Below are 11107 nucleotides of genomic sequence, written 5' to 3'. Positions count from 1 at the left end.
AGTCATGACATTCAGCCTGTAAGATCAACAACAAATACCTGCAGGGTCCAGTCTAAAAAATAAAGGGTAGAAAAAAGTATGGTGACGAATGAAAGGCTGAAACAGACGTTTGTATCAGCGACACTGAGACGAGAGAGAAGAGAGGGACCGACGTGTTAGAGACGTCTGCACTGGACTCTGACATACTGACGGAGGAGCGCGGTGCGATGTGGATCAGGTGACCCCGAATCCTCCCTCAGTTAGGCTGCAGTAGGTGTAAGCTGCTGGGGGATTCCCATGATGCACTGGGTGCCTATACACACAGAGTGGTTGTTGGGTTCCTCTGAATTATTGTAGAGGCTTTACCTGACTGTAACGAAATCACACACACACACACACACCTGGTTCCACTTTCAGCTCTTAAAGTTTGAGAAACCAAAAACTGCATTTAAAATTTTTGTAGACTGATCAGCCTGCTGTGTGTGTGTGTGTGTGTGTGTGTGTGTGTGTGTGTGTGTGTGTGTGTGTGTGTGTGTGTGTGTGTGTCACTTTGTCACGCGTCATCGTTTGTGAGGCTGACAGGCGGGATGACAGGCAGTCTCTCGGCTGTCAGAGCGGGAGAAGAAGCTGGAGATGGATATTTGCTTCAGAGCGGCGGGAAAGCGGCGGCGCGATGGAGAGGAGGGAATCGCTCACCTCATCGGCGGAGCTGCTGAGAAGCAGAAAGGCGGCGAGGAAGAGGAGTTTACTCTGCCTTTTTATTCTTGACTTTCAGGAGCTGGGAGGCTTCGATGAGCCAGGAGAGAAAGTTGGAGAAAGCGTGTGTGACAGAGGCAGAGCGAGCACAGACTGACATGTTTACACCGACTGAGCTGAACGGCGTCGAAGCTGACGGCACGTTTAGAGTCAATCTGCGCTGTTTACAGGACGCCTAATTGGTTCAACCTGCACAGAAAAAGGAAATGACTCAACACACTTTAAAGAGCTTGGATCAGTTTTCAGAGTCACAAACAGGAAGAGGAGGAGCTTCAGACCAACCATCTGGTGACCACTGATGGGAAGACTGCGCCTCGCAGGAAGTCACCCAGAAACTGGAGGTGTGACGCTGCTGTCACCGAGCAGGAGGACGTGTTTACAGTCGGTACAGCCAGTGTCAGAGCAGACCTCTGTGGGGATGAACAAAAGTATTTTACCAGCACAATATAATCTGCAGTATGATCGTTGCTTTAACAGTGTAACAGATAGCTTTAAGATGGCCTTAAGATGGCCTTAAGATGTTTATGCATACTGTTATCATATTAACCTTGTATTCTAGATGCAGTTATAACTATTTTATACACATTGCATATCTGTGCTTTGTTTGAGTTGATGTTCGGTTCATTAAGGGTCTTAAGCTTCACTGGCGTGACTGTCCAGGTGATACATGCTGAGGGAAACTAGAACATAGAAGGAATTGCAATACAGGCTTACAAAACACTCATATCAGGTCATTTTCATTATTGTTTATAAGTTCATATTCTTGTATTAAGCCTTTAGTAGAGGTTCTTGATTAAAACATTTATTTAGTAGATGATATATACATAGTTTCAGTTCGGTTATTACATATATGAGAGTGGCTTTGTCTCTCTGTCTGGTGAGAGGTCAGCAGCTAGTCGGCGAAGTGAAGTAGGGTGCAATTGTGGTTAGCACACAGACACACACACACACTCAGTTAGAGAGAATCATTTAGAGGTGAAAGTTTAATCATGTTTTGCTCGGGGTTGCAAAAGAGCAGTTTGTGATGTGTCAAGATGATAAGCGAGCATCCGGCAGTGACAGGAAGTACCTGCCGTGAAGACGAAGACAATGTTCTTTTAAACTGTGTTAAAAGTCATTGTGGTTTTCAATTGACGTATGCATATATTGTATCTGACGCATGAGGGGGCGTCATTAAATTCAAACCCTGATGGTATAAAATATCTGTTTATGTTTTGAGTAGTCAGAGATCAGCCCTGTCTGCGAACGGAGCTGGTCCCCCACGCGTGTATTTCATTAAAATCAATTGTTTGACCAAGCTCTTGTTGGACCATGGTTGTTTGTACTCTCCTTCCTCAATATTTGAACCTTAACACCTCTGAAACGTGTCAGCCCGTTAACGTAATCATCTGTGGGATGACGTGTCAAGAAAGTACCGGAAGCTTTCAGTCGGTCTAAAACGGCTTACCAGACGCTGCAGCAGGAATAGCTGCAGATTCCTGTTGTTACCAGGGCATACACAACCGCCTGTGTCCTCACAACTGCTGCGGTGCAACTAGAGAGCATCACACCATTTCAGCTCTACTTCAACCCAGATTTAATTCTTAGAAATTATCAGGTATGGTGACTAATAACCAACTTCCTGTTTTTTGGTCCGGTTGGTTTCAATTTCCTGTTCCATATGATTTTTCTGTACAGATGCTGTCGAATGCTGGAGGAGGGCTCTTTCAGGAGACGCACGGCTGACTTTGTCTTCATGTTTCTCTTTGGTGGACTTCTGATGACTATATTTGGCACTTTTGTGAGTCTGGTGTTCCTGGGCCAGGCCTCCACCATCATGCTGGTGTACGTGTGGAGTCGACGGAACCCGAATGTTCGCATCAACTTCTTTGGCCTGCTCAACGTTCAGGCACCCTTCCTGCCCTGGGTGTTAACGGGATTCTCACTTCTGCTGGGCTCTATCATCGTGGATCTTTTAGGTATTGCTGTTGGTCATGTGTACTTCTTCCTGGAGGATGTTTTCCCAAATCAACCAGGTGGTGGAAGGTGGCTCTAGACCCCATCAATCATAAAGATGCTCTTTGACACTCCAGAAGAATACGCCAACTATAACCCCCTGCCAGAGGCGGGTTTGCGTGGGGGGAAGGACAGCGCCTTGGTGGTTAAATACACCCTCTATTTCATCCCTGATCATCAGGTCACCTTCAGGGACCTTCCTCAGAGAGTTGAAGACACGGTCTTTGTTTTTGACGTGTTTGTTTAGTTGTGGATGAGGAATCCTCCATACCTGCTTCATGCCCTGGAGGACGGGGCTGTGGCCCCCCCCACACCCTCTAGCAGATTATTACATGAAGGAACCTTTTAAAAACAAGCGCGTCCATGCTCACAGGTGTACACACGGGTGATCACACCCACAAACTACACCCTTTTTGGCTCCTACCTCAAAGCACACTGTGTTCTGTTGATCTTATGTGCTGCACAATAATGTTTAACATTTAGTATTTACTGTCATATTCCCATATATCATTGTGATGTTGTTGGTTATGTTGCTCTCGTTTTCTTCGGCTTGTTTTCTTTTTTCATTCTCAACAGGTGAAATTAAAAAAGTATCTACTGTTATCTACTGTTATCTACTGTTAGCTAGTTTATTGTGATGGTGTTGTTTTTATTATGTTGCTCTTTGTTGTTTGTTTTCTCTTCTGGTTTTTTTTCTCCACACAGGTGATCCAGGTGTTTTTCTTTCTTTCTTCCCCCCTTTCTCACCGTCTCTTCTCCCCTCCTCTCTTTTTCTTTCTCTCCCTCTCTTTCTTTCATTCTTTCTCCCTGTCCTATCCCCCAGTCATGTCTGTCCCGTCTTTAAAAAAACGAAAATAAAATAAATACATAATTATAATAAAGGTCAATCAAATGGACCAATAAGGCCATGATGATCCACTTGGTGAAGTAAATCTGTTTGGCATCTTTCTGCCTTCAGACAACAATTCTGACGGCTAAAGATCCAAACGGGACAGACAACATAATCATCTGACCAATAACGTGTTGGCCACGGCGCGTCGAAGCCTCAGACTGTGGCGCGTGCGCCGTTTATGAACACGGCTGTGGAAGATCGCCTGTGATGAAGAGCCGTGGCTCATGGGAAGGTTGCTGGTTCCATTCCAAAGCGTCCTTGGGCCAAAACCCGAGTCGCTGCTGTGCAGATGAACCTGTGAATAAAAGTGGGCGGAGCTGTCCAGCAGACACGTGGTGTGTGAGATCCAGGCCATTTACCATCACTGATGTCACACACGGTGTATATTTTGTTTATGTGCTGCAGGCTGTTTGCGGTCTGAGGTCATTTCCTGCTCTCCGTGTCACGTGTCTGATATCGTGCGCCTTTTTGGGCACTTCATGCCTCCAGCTGACAGTTCTTATCACCGAGTTTGGTAAAGCAGTAGAGACGACAGGCACACAGGAAACGGTCGGGCTCAAACCCACGGCCCTGCAGCCCGCGGTGTCCCTGCAGGCGCACAGCGTGTGAGCTGATTGGTTTGAAGCCACGGTCACACGCACAGGAAGAGAAATGAGTGGATTTTATTGTTCAAAGCTTTGAGTGCTCTGTGGTTCAGAGCTCTGAGAGCCGCTGAGGTCACTCTGTTTTTACCTGCACCAGTAAAACATGGAGCAGGACAGGAAGTCCTTATAAGGGCTCAGCCCCTGTCGTTAAATGAATTTCAGTATAAAAGTCATTATATTGACCCACAAACACTCACAGAGGTTGAGCACAAAGGAACAGTTGTAGTGACGTGTGGAAGTTACCTGTGCAGTAACAGTGTTTCCATCTTACAAGGTAGATATGCTGAACCTTTCAGGGCGGGGCTAGCCCACTCCACTGAAAGGTGCATTTCTGCAGAATCACAGTACTTTAACTTACAAGGTAACTTCCTGTAAAACACCTGGAGTTACCACATGAAAGTACTAACAGCTTCCTGTCTGCACAGGACGGCCCCGAGCGTGTGGAAGGACCCAGACTGGGATTCGCTCAGGAAAGATGTGATCCTGAAGCTCTTTAAACCCTCCGTGATCCATGCAGGAGGTTTCCGGACTCCTCCTCCTCCGTGGGGTCTGAGCTTTCACTTAATGCTGTAATGTAATTTGTAGCATTAACATTTCATGGATGCAGTTTTAGGAGCAAGCTGAGCCCCGCCTCCTCCTCTCTGCTCCATCTTTAAAAAGCATTTACTCCCATTAGTGGAGCGAGTTGACAAACCCGTTGCCTCCACCAGTTTTCCTTTCACAGAATCCCTCCACCTCTGCTCACACCCCCACCCAAAACCAATTACCTCCTGCAGCTTTACAGCCCGGCTCGTAATCCCAGAGCCGCCACATGTGAGGCTCCTCTTTCAGCCGCTCACAGAAGAAGAGAAGAAGGAGGAGCAGGAGGAGCGTGTGGGGGCGAGTGCGCCCGATGAGACGGGAGAACAAGGAAATGAAGCGATTCGATTAGCGAGGCGAGGACTCGGTCGGGGTCACTGAGGCCGTCTCAGTCGGACACGGCAGACAAATCTGCGAGCTCGCCGTTAATGGCGTTTCTATTTTGGAGCTGAACGATGCCATCAGTCTGCTCGGCCTCGTTCTGCCACTTTCTCTGGGTTTTAACTCCGAACGCTTTGTGGCCTCTGATGAGGTTCTTTCTTTCCCCGAGAAAAACACGCCACAAAAGACGCTTTCACAGACTTCACAGCCCGAAACCGGAGATTAGAGCGGCTTTATTATGAGACAGGAAGCCTGAAATATCCCGCGGTGCACTGCGTCAGGTCTGAACGGCGAGGAAGGCGACGAAGATGACAAAGACGAGGAAAAGTGCTGAAGTTCAGCCTGAGGGTGAAACACTGGACTCTGCAAGCAGAGCACGGAAATCCACCTTCAAAAAGTGGGATTGGCCACCGTCAGCACGCCGCCTTCAGCTCATCAGTAGCTTCACAGGTGATGTCACCGTGGCTACCAGCACGCGGTGTCTGACTGCACGTCTGAACAGCTCGCTGCTGTTCTTCTAAGAGTGGAAGTAGGCAGGAAGTGAAACAGGAAGTGAGGTCAGGTGGCATCTGAGTCAACTCTGGGCTTCCATTAAAGCAGCATCAGCAGGCTCATCCAATCATCTGCAGGAAGCCTCCTTTCATCGTTAAAAGGCTCGCGCCCGGTCAGCCCAGCACCACGTGTCACGCTGACCCAGGCCTCGGCCTGTCGTCATGGCAACAGTCCGGGCTGCAAGCAGTCACCGGGAGTGACATCTCAAAGCCTTTCTGTGCGTCGGTTAATGAAGCGAGAGGCCGACAGGTCGCGGCTGACCTGAAGGGGGCGCTGCGAAGTCCGATTGACGGTTCTGTCACAGCAGGAAGAACAGCGAGCGCCAAAAGTACAAAGAAACCTCTCACAGTCAGTTTCTGTCCCCAACGCAACCTCAACCGGGCAACGAGTTGATGGCGGCGTGTTGAACAGTGGCGTGATGAACAGTCGCGTGTCGATGTCGGTGTGTTGAACGGTGGCGAGCTGACAGTGGCGTGCTCTGGTTTGTTTCTGTGAACCTAGAGCTGCTCCATTCGCTCCTATGGCTGTCCTACCGAGACACGTGTGTTTATGAGGACTGATGGAGCGAGCAGCAGACTGCTCACCTCCACCCATCCGTCTGTGTTTACAGTGAGTGTGTGCAGCACACTGTGGGCTGGTCAGCTTTTAACGACCATCCCAGTGCTCCTGACGGGCCGCTCACCGCTCCTGGACCTCACAAGCTTTACGCTCACTTTAGGACGGTCTGAGTTTAGACCAGGGAGGGTCTTCCTTGGGGCGATCGTGGCTCAAAGAGTTGGCAGTTCGTCTTGTAACCAGAAGGTTGGCGGTTCGAGCCCCGGCTCGGACAGTCTTGGTCGTTGTGTCCTTGGGCAAGACACTTCACCTGCCGCCTACTGGTGTTGGCCAGAGGGGCCGATGGTGCGATATGGCAGCCTGGCTTCTGTCAGTCTGCCCCAGGGCAGCTGTGGCTGCAACCGTAGCTGCCTCCACCAGTGTATGAATGTGAGAGTGAATGAATAGTGGTATTGTAAAGCGCTTTGGGTGCCTTGAAAAGCGCTATATAAATCCAATCCATTATTATTATTATTCCCTATGAAGCCCCGCCTTAAACTCTTCATGTGTATTTCTGGAAGACTCGAGTGTCAAGACTGGAGTCTGATCACAGCTCAGAACGACACCCCAAGGGGCCCACCCGCTGCAGGGCACAGGTGTAGTTGTAGGGTCTTTACCAGTGTGTGTGTGTGTGTGTGAGAGAGAGTGTGTGTGTGTGTGTGTGAGATCTTGTCCCCAGTCTTCTTTGATTGACAGCTCAGCCCCCCCCCCCCCCTCCACCCCAGCTGGAAAGAAGCAGCTAACTGCTGAGGGCGTCCAGATGTTAGCGTGCTGATGATAGATGTTAGCTTAGCCTCCAGCTGTGCGTCTCAGGAAAGTAAATAAACACCAGTCAGCTGTCAGTGGGGACTCCTTCTGTTCCTTGGTGGGTCCAGCAGCACATTTCTAACAGCAGCGGCGATGGACGTCCATGCCCCTCCTCCATGCCCCGCCTCCACAGTTTCTTTTAGGTGGATTCAGACTGAGCGTGCTCAACGCAATGCTGGGTGTAATCCATTTATTTCCATGAACTCCGGATGGCGCCCTGCTATCGACCCGCCCAGTCCCCCGAGCCCACTCTGACCCGCTGCTGTAATGAGAGCCAAGCGGTCCCTGTCTGCTGCGCCGTCACTACAAACACCGGGTCACACGGCCTCGTGTTTGCGAGTGACCGCCGTGGGGTGGATTTACTCAACGCAGTTGTGCAGGTAAGTACACGGAAAGTGAGACGTCCAAAATGGGGCTGAAAAGCTCCTGCATGAGCCCTCACAGAGGCTTATGTCTGCTCGCTCCACCTGTGAGCCTCCACCCTGTGCCCACAGGTGAGGACAGGAGCAGCCATCATGAACCTCCCCCGTCACGCTCTCTGGAGTGGGCGTGGCCTTGTCCTGAGGACAGCTGGCAGTATGGTGTCAACATCATAATAAATAAATTCATGTATTTATGATGTTTCCTGTCAGTGGTGTTTCTGTGTGGTGCAGGTGTAGCGGGGTGTTAGTGGGTGGGGTTAAAGTCTTTAACCTGCAGCAGCCTCCACCCTGACCCCAACTTTGTTCCACTGTGAGCGCTCTGCCTGCTCTGTGCTTGTCCTCGTTCTTTGCTGTGCTGGATAAGAGAATAAAGAAACATAACGGGGCCGTAACCCACCGAGTGTGACGCTGAGTGGGAGCGCTGAGCGTCGGGGTGGGAGAGGGCGCTGTGTTCAGGGTGCGACTAAAGCAGCTCGAAAGGTTTCAAAGGTCAGGGCTTCATGTTGGAGGTGGAGCGGTAACCGTGGTTACTGGGCGGCACAAAGCAAACTAAATGCTCGCCAGGCCAAGAATGACTGAAGTCTGGTTAAGCCACTGTGGGAGGTCAAAGGTCAGTTTCTTTTATCAAACCAGCTTCAGTCTCGCTCTCCAGTCTGACAGTTTACGGCTCCAGCCAATCAGAGCACTTGTATCTTATTTCACCGCTGCTGAGAGGAAGTCCACGTCCATCCGCCCCCCTGGATCACGGTCATGAACGCCTAAACGCTGGACGCAGGTGTGATGTCACCTCTCCTGTCTCGCTGTTTTCAGGTTTGTTCGGTGGAATCTGTTGAATGTTGATCTCCACCTTTGTTCACTCCGGTCTCTCTCCCACCTCCCTCCCTACAATCTGCTCCTCCCAGCATGCACCTCTCCCACAGATGGCGCTCCTCTCGTTCATCCCTCGCTCTGCAGGAGGAGAATGAGGAGGTCCTCAGCAGGCTTTACCCATAATGCTTTTCTGAACGAGGTTCTGCACGGTGATGACAGGACAACCTTTGAGTCCCTACTGTCTGTGTGATCTGTGAACCACCTAGCCTCTATGCTAACCTCAGCGTTAGCCATTCTGGTGGGTTGGGCAGACCCAGCTGTGTGCCGGCGCTGACATCACATTTCTGGAGTAACGGGAGGACGGGGATGATTTAAACAGATTAAACACAGAGCAGCTCCACTTCCTGTCAGCACCAAACCAATCAGAGGCATTCTCGCCTGCACTGCCGCCGTTCCTCTGAGCCAAACAAGCGAGCCAGACATTTTGTCTCCATATGTGCGAGACTTCTCTGCTTCCTGTTAGAAACCAGCAGAAAACAGGCCCCGAGTTTTAGTTTCGGTCTCCTTTTGTGAGCGCGGCGTCGTCCACGGGCACGTCTCTCCGTTACTTCCTCTGCATTCTGACGCGCTAACGGTCCAGATGGTCGAAGCCTCGTCCCTGACTCCATCCCTCTCTGCGTCTGACGGATGATTCTGGCTGCTGCTCGCGACACGTCGCTCCGCCAAGGCTCCAAACATCAGCTGCTGCACAGACGCCGCGTCACCCGATCCAACTGCACGCAGGAAACAAAAGCAGCTCCCGGCTCCGATAATGCTAACGCGGCTCTGCGGCGCTCTCAAACACAAACCCTTTAACCGGCTGACCGGCCTCCGCCTTGTTTCCACACACTCCCACAAACCAGCTGCTGTGTTCATCTCTGTGACAGTGAACGTCCTGCCCTCAGCAGCTGGTCACACTCTTCCTCTGCATTAGTAACACTTCAGTATTTTCTGACCTTGGTACCGACTGTGGCTCCTTCAGCCGGTGTTTGTTCACAGGTGCATATAAGCCTGTTTCCACCTGTTTACTGTGCACGTCCCCTCCCTCTGTAACCGTGTGCCTGCACCCTGCAGGTAAGACTCCCAGCCAGAGCTCACGTGTGGATGAAGCGTTAAAGCAGCTGAGAGTATTTAACTGTTCACACAGTTAGACTCTGGTGGTTGTTTAACCTGCAGCTGCAGCTGTGTTCACCTTTAAACTGAGCTCCTGATTTATGCCCATGACCTAGTGTCACCTGTCATTCACAGACTACATCACTTCCTGTTTCTTTACATGAGCTCGAGGTGACGGTTGTTGTGATTTAATGCTGTTTCAATAAAGCTGAGTTCATATTTTCGTGTTTCTGTTTTCGTGCACCATCTGATTTTACTGGTTTTATTTTGTGTGATTTTTATGTCGTTTGTGCTTCATGACTGTCTCTGAAATGAGTTTCCTGCATTAGTGCAGTTCTTAATGTCATCACGGGCGTTAAAGTTCATTCTTTGTGTTTGATGGATGGAGATCCTGCCGTCAGACACACTGAAGTAAAAACACATTAATGCTGATGTGCAGCACAAACCGCCCCTCGTTTATTATTATTACTAATATCTGGTGACATGTTGGAAGCTTCCTGTTGGAGTCCTGTGCAGGAAGTGAGGAATTGAGGGTTAAAACCGTGCTGAAGCTCCTCCCACTGGGATTATTTGACCAAGTCTTTCCTGCAGCTCACAGCGTGGAATGGCGTCAGCTGTTCAGAGCTAATTAACCACCTCCAACATGGCCACCCGAGGGTGCATCACACCACCTGAAGACCCTCCTCATCCCTCCATCATTTCTGGCTCCTCTTGCCGTCTCCTGGAGGTGCTCACACCTCCGAGCACCCACCCAGGCCCTTAGTGTGCTTTTATAATTAATGCTAACAGGATGTGCTAGCTGCCCGTGAAGATGTGCCAGATCATCCTTACCTCCGTCTCTCTGTGATTTTACGCCTTCCTCATCCATATGGCCCGATCACTCCGCCTCCCCTCCCTCCACCCCTCCGCCTGCAGAGAGGTTGGGTTTGTTAATAGCCCATATGGCCTCATCATATGCTGCCAGTGAATTCTAATGACAGGAGATTGGCGGTCGTTCCCTAGCTGGCCGCCGGCTTCGCTTTAATAAACCCCAACCCGCCATCGGAAACACAGGCCACGCTGCGGTGACTCCTCCTTCACAGCCTGAAGGAGGGGAGGGACTTCAACGTGCCGATTTAACCTCTGATTGGATGGCTCAGTTTGACCCGCCTCCCTGGAGGTTATCACCTGGAGCTCCTGATGCTCCTCCAGGCTGACGAGGACGTCAGTCATCAGGTGTGAGTCCCGTTTGGTAGCTGGCAGATTTCTCAGGGGCGACTCGTCTTCGCAGCACGTAAACGTCGGCGTGTGTGGACTATCAGTTTGAGTTCTGGCTGCTGCTCAGCGAGATCTGTGAGGTTATGATCTGTGGGCGGGCCTTCCACTCACACGCCTGCTTCACCTGCCACAGAGAGCACATCATCAAACACAGGACGCCACACCTGACAGTTCGGGGGGTGGGGCATCATTGCTGCTGCAGTTGGCATAGCAACAACAATCAGAAGGCAAGCTCATTCATGTTAGCATGAAGTCGGCTGGCTGACGTTTCTCACCACAGCCTCTTT

At 50.4% G+C, this 11107-nt stretch overlaps 1 pseudogene across 1 annotated transcript; it reads left to right on the top strand.

The window, feature by feature from the left end:
* The first annotated feature begins 2130 nt into the window (after window positions 1-2130).
* Window positions 2131-2988, top strand: LOC308384514 (derlin-2-like; annotated as a pseudogene). The gene has a single exon. The product of its transcript is annotated as a derlin-2-like (transcript).
* The last annotated feature ends 8119 nt before the right edge of the window (window positions 2989-11107 follow it).

The sequence above is a fragment of the Rhamphochromis sp. 'chilingali' genome (assembly GCF_963969265.1).
Source record: "Rhamphochromis sp. 'chilingali' genome assembly, chromosome: 17".
Taxonomy (NCBI): domain Eukaryota; kingdom Metazoa; phylum Chordata; class Actinopteri; order Cichliformes; family Cichlidae; genus Rhamphochromis; species Rhamphochromis sp. 'chilingali'.
Note: the sequence above shows the minus strand (reverse complement) of the source record. Positions and strands in the feature narration are given on the sequence as shown.